Raw genomic sequence first — 5,745 nt, forward strand, 5'->3', positions numbered from 1 at the left:
CCGCGTAGTCCATAAGATTAGATCGCCAAATCTTTGGGTTTGAGCTTGGTCTAGGCGGAGCTGAGAAATATTCAAATTACTGTTCAATATATTGAGTTATTGCTGTATCGAGCCCTTCTCGTTTCCCATCTGCTTCGTTGGCTATTGTTATCATCAGCGCAGATGACCTGATCTACATTGAGATCCTCACCATCCAACCTTCATATCTCCGAAGCATTCATTGCCTTTGTTGGTTGCTCAGCCATCGGTACCATAGAAAACGAATAGAGTAAACGACACTGCGGTAGTGAAACGTAACTTCATGACATAGTCCACGATTAGCTGAAAGCACGATTTGCGATACTTAAATTGTTCAGCTCCAGGCATATCTACACTAATGAGAATAACCCCTTTCATTGAGATCGCTCTTCAAAAACTCTATTTTCTTCAGATTTAGTCTTAGATTGTGTTGTATGAGATGATTACTCCACTTTTCGATGGGTTGCCCAGAAAGAACTACTTTGTGAGACATTGTGAACACATGATTTGTATAGCAGGATGTGTAGGGCGCCGGACGTTACATTCCCAAGTTTTCATGGCGTAGAATAATGACTGAAAAGTACGGAAATTGATATATCAGATGGTATTCTATACCCTGTAATAACGCGATTGAGAAACCCACTGAACCAGTGTTGAGCTCTAGCTCTTTCCTTTCCAAATCACATATACAATGGCGCCAGGTTTGTTTCATTCTCTGGGTTCTTCTGTTTGTTTGGCTTTCCAACTTGCTTCAAATATCAGTTATATCTATGGAAACATGGATGAACAAATTCTCCCATTAATCGTTCCTATACTAAAATACCTGCCCACCGTTTTTAAGGTTTTGTGTAAAACAAAATCTTATTAGAATCGATTCGGTGTCTGTCTATCTCTCTGTCTGTCTGTCGGTTACACCCGTTTTATTCCGGAACCGCTGGCCCGATCACGAAAATTAGTAAATGTGGCCATGTGATATCAAATGAAAGGGGCCCAATTAGTACTTTTCGAAACTGGTTCCATTTTTGATATCGAGTGAAATATAGGGGAGTAAGGGCTCGAAATATGACCATCAAAAAGTGTAACAAGTCTCGTTCTCAGAATCTATCCAACCGAAAAATATCAAAAAATTACAGTAGTGCATCTCTACTAAATCAAGGCCTCGAAATACATCCGGTACCGATATTAGAAAAAACAAAGTTAATAACAGTATATTTCCACATTTTAGAAATTTACCCGGTGACCCCCCTCATGTCTATTCTAGAAGTACAAAATTGGCACGGGTGTAAGGGATGGTGGTCAAAGGGTAGTATAGGTCTCAGGGACGATGGAGCATAAAACTTAGGAAAGGCCTGCGGAACCAACACCGACAGCTCTACTACTAAACCTTATCTCCACCTCTACGTGGTGACCGTTGGGAGCAACAACCCTACATGGAAAACCGAAGTTGCGAAGCCACAACAGGAGCCTCGGCCTGGACGGATAATACAACGACGGACCCGGTAACGACAAAGGAATAACGATTTGCGCATTTTCTCATGGAACATGCGCTCCTCGTACAGAGATGCCAGAGTGCCAAGCAGCTAGGCGATACCCTGTTCCAATATAGGGCTGATGTAACAGCGTTGCGGGAGAGGGCGTTAGACAGGGACCGGTTTTCTGGAGAAGAGTCACTACACCATATATTATAGCGGCCATCGAGTAAACCATGTACTCAGAGTAGGTTTCTTAGTCGGCCAAAAAATGAAACTTGTTGCTATCGGCTTTGAAAACATGTGTGAACGGCTATGCACTCTGCGTTTGCGAAGCAAGTTTAGAAATATAAACCTCATAAACGTTCACGCCCCTACAGAGCAGACTGCAGAGACGGACAAGGATACCTTCTAGGAGGCAGTTGAGCGAACCCTCGAAGCCTGTCCCAAGTATGATATCAAAATCATATTTGGAGATTTCAACAGTGAAGTAGGGACGGAGCCCGTATTCAGGCGATATGTTGGGACCACGTGTTGATGGAATGCCGCCACCTCTCAGCCTTGATGAATGTCAGAACATATAGGGGAGCCAATATAGACTCGGATCACCATCTCGTTGGCATGGTGTCCCGAGCTCGAATAATAACATCACCCAAAATCCCCTCTGCCAATCACTCGAGAGTTAACACTGAAGCCATCCACAACACAGCCCTCCGCAACACCTATATGAGCGAAATGGATGCCGCAATAACCGCAGTCAACAGAGATCCTGGAGATGAAACATCAACAGATAATCTTCACAATCACCTGAAGAACATTATCATAAATACGGTCACAAACATACTTGACCCCAACCGCAAAAAGAGTAGGCTGGTTTGACGATGAATGTAAGCTAGCAGCGGAACGGAAGAATGCTGCATACCGAGTAATGTTGCATTCTAAAAGAACACGGGCACGCGCGGAGACTTATCACGAACTCCGTCGAGCGGAGAAGCGACTTCACAGATAGAAAAAGGAAGCCTGGGAGAACCGGCAGGTCTGTGAACTCGAAAAACTGTTGGAATATGGACATCAGTTGCACCATCTCTTCATCGACTTTAAAGCAACCTATGATAGCATAGCCAGGGTAAAATTGTACATGGCCATGAGAGAATTCGGAATCCCGGCAAAATTGATAAGACTGACTAGGCTGATCCTGACCAATGTGCGAGGTTAGATAAAAGCAGCAGGATCACTCTCAAGACCATTCGCCATAACAACGATCTACGACAAGGGGATGCCCTATCATGCATCCTCTTTAACCTGGCCCCCGAGAAAGTGATCCTTGATGCCGATGTAAATGCAAGGGGTACGATCCCCTTTAAGGGGATCCCCTGCGTCGGATCCGCACAAACGAACTTTTTTTTGGCATTAATTGTATGCATATATAGCGTAGAATATATGGGCAAAGTGATTTTTTGATATTCGAAGTCATTCGGAAATTATAGTGTAAAACACGTGATAAACCATATGACAGATTTATGTCGTTCGCCGTAATAAAGCTCGTATTTATCGGTCCGAATGAGGTTCGAATGACTTCGCTAAAAGGAAAAGAATTGAAGCTAAGGCTATACATGTGTTTTTTGGAGAAACCTAACGTTTATGAACCAGGTATAGTAGATTAATGGTCAGTTAAGGTTTTATGGCTAAAAATCGCATTCTACCTTTTAAATGCATTTTTCTCGACACTGCAAGTTGAAAATCGGCTGCCACCGTAGTAAGATGAACACAAAGCGCGAGCTTGCGGTATTCCGACTTGTCCCCAGCTCTTGAAGAGTAAACTTCGGCTACCACTCCAGCGAGTCAACATATGGGAACATGGAAAAGAAGCAGAAATATCATACAAGGTATGTAAGCGCTTTTATTATTCCACCTGCCGCAAACTCTGAAATCCCTCTTTGTATAATTTTGTAGGTCGGACTAAACTGCCATCTATCCATCGAATAGGAAAAAAATCAACTTTAAGCAGCATTTATTTGGGGCAGTTTCACGCAAAATAATTTGAAGCTTATTGTCAAGTATTTGTCAAAAATGTTAGAGTAATGACAACCTGCTGGTCCAATCTAAACCTAATAGAATATAGTCACAAATTTTAAATTATTATAGATTATGCATACCTTTCGTTTTTTGACTAAAATAAATTAAACCTTTAATTATGTTATAGGTTCATGGACGATATTTAAACAAATCAATGGAGAATATTGGAAATACAAGAATGTATCGCTTCTAGAAATTTGTGGGGTTTGGGATTGGGCTTATGATGGAAGACGACTTTGAAATTTTAGTCTTATTTGTGATCCTAATCGCTCTACTTGCATTCCTAGTCACCTAGAAACTTTCAACAGCTACAGCTCTTATGGACAGGAGTTTCGTTCTGGAAAAAGTAATTTCATTTGTAAACAAGTTTTTTTCTCAAAACTTATAAAAATTGACCTGAAAAATTGTATATATTTTCCGTTTTTAACTTTGCAATACCTTTTATTTATTACTTTAATGTGATTTTATTATAACTTATGAGTGCTACCTCGGAATATGAAGAACGCAGGTCGTTTTCACCTAACGAAAAAAGAAAGTTGGCGACATTGACCGTGAGGGTATAAATTGAAGTGTTCTGTCGATATGCCCTTTTTTCCTCTATGTATGAGGGTAGTTTGCACACTCCGATTCCTCACGTGTCATTTAACAAATTGCACATGTCATTAACCGATGGGTGGTTCGCACCGGAACTGAAAAATCAATACGTGAGCTAAACCTCGGAATTAACTAAAATAAATATAACGGCTCCACCTAGTGACGTGGACTGAGGGAATAAATCTTTTTATAATCCACACCTACTACGAAATAACGGCACGAGAGATTCGTCAAGCGCTTCCTGCAGTACGCGAATGTCACTGTGCAGCAGGTCGTCACCAGGGCGCACTGCAGGCAGCAGTTTCAGTATTCGCCTCTTCTTTACCGCCCGGCTGAAATCTCCGCTTAGGTTCGTGACGAATTCCAAAGAGCGTGTACAGCATCATCGAAAATCGATCCTTTGCATAAGCCAGGTATTCTCATGATTGATGCCAAGTATTCTATCCCAAAACAATGATGGAATTACATCTCGGCTGTGCGCTGATATGTCGCTGCTACAATCCCAATCACTTGTATATTGTGTGTAATTACGCTGTCAGATTGCTCGGTGAAGATTCTCTTTCGCGTTATTGGTTTGATTGACCGAAGAGATCCACCATGGAAAATTTATCTGAAACACCGACGGGACACACTAAGGCAGGACATTGTTAGGTGGATTCAAATCAGTAGGGGTGCAGAGGGTTTATAGGAACTATGTCACCCCCAGTGATTCACCCGTAGTTGAAATTCTGACGACACTAAGGCAAAAACTTTTTGTTGTATGCAGTTTGTTGCGACGGTATGGCAAAAGTAACTTCAGACGTGTTCAGAATTCAACATACGCGGGGAACCAGCGGAGTTTTTTCAGATCTCTCAACGAATCCCAAAAGACAGTTGGAGTCGACGATTAGTCGCCCATCATGCTGAGTGGATTAGTGCCGAAGGCACTGAACAGCTCGAAGAACTGGAGGGGTCCTGGTCTGGACTGGGTGTAGAATTTTTGCGAAAGTTACCTACCTTGTCCATAAAAAAAGAAACGGTGCAGACCCCCCCCACAGACACAAGACCGATTACTTACTTATCAACCATCTACAAATGCATAACATCCATTATTAGTCGATGAGCCAATGCCCATCTCGAGACCAACAACATTCGAGGATCAGAAGGGCTGTCGAGGCGACTCAAGGGATGTAAAAAGGAATTACGATACGGTTGGTGTAGGACAAGCAATTACAGGCCAAAGAAAGTAATAACATTTCTTGCAACAGTCATGAAAGGGTGTTATAACACTTTATCATTACGTCTGAGGGTGCCAGTATCTCAGAACCTATCAATACACGGAGAGGCATCTTCCAGGGGGATTCGTTGAGTCGCCTTTGCATGGCCACTAACCCCCTTCAATCGCTCCTGAAAGATACTAGAGGGCATCAAATCTTGGCTTGGTGCTAAATGCGAGCTGACACACTTGATGCACTTAGATGATATCAAGTTGTATGCTAGTGTTGACGACCACCTTAGAAGTCTACGTAAACACGTTCAGCCGTGATATTCGAATGGAATTTGAATTAGACAAGTGTCGAATTCAAGCCATTCGCAGAGGTCATAAGGA

Source organism: Hermetia illucens, chromosome 2, assembly GCF_905115235.1.
Source record: "Hermetia illucens chromosome 2, iHerIll2.2.curated.20191125, whole genome shotgun sequence".
Taxonomy (NCBI): Eukaryota; Metazoa; Arthropoda; class Insecta; order Diptera; family Stratiomyidae; genus Hermetia; species Hermetia illucens.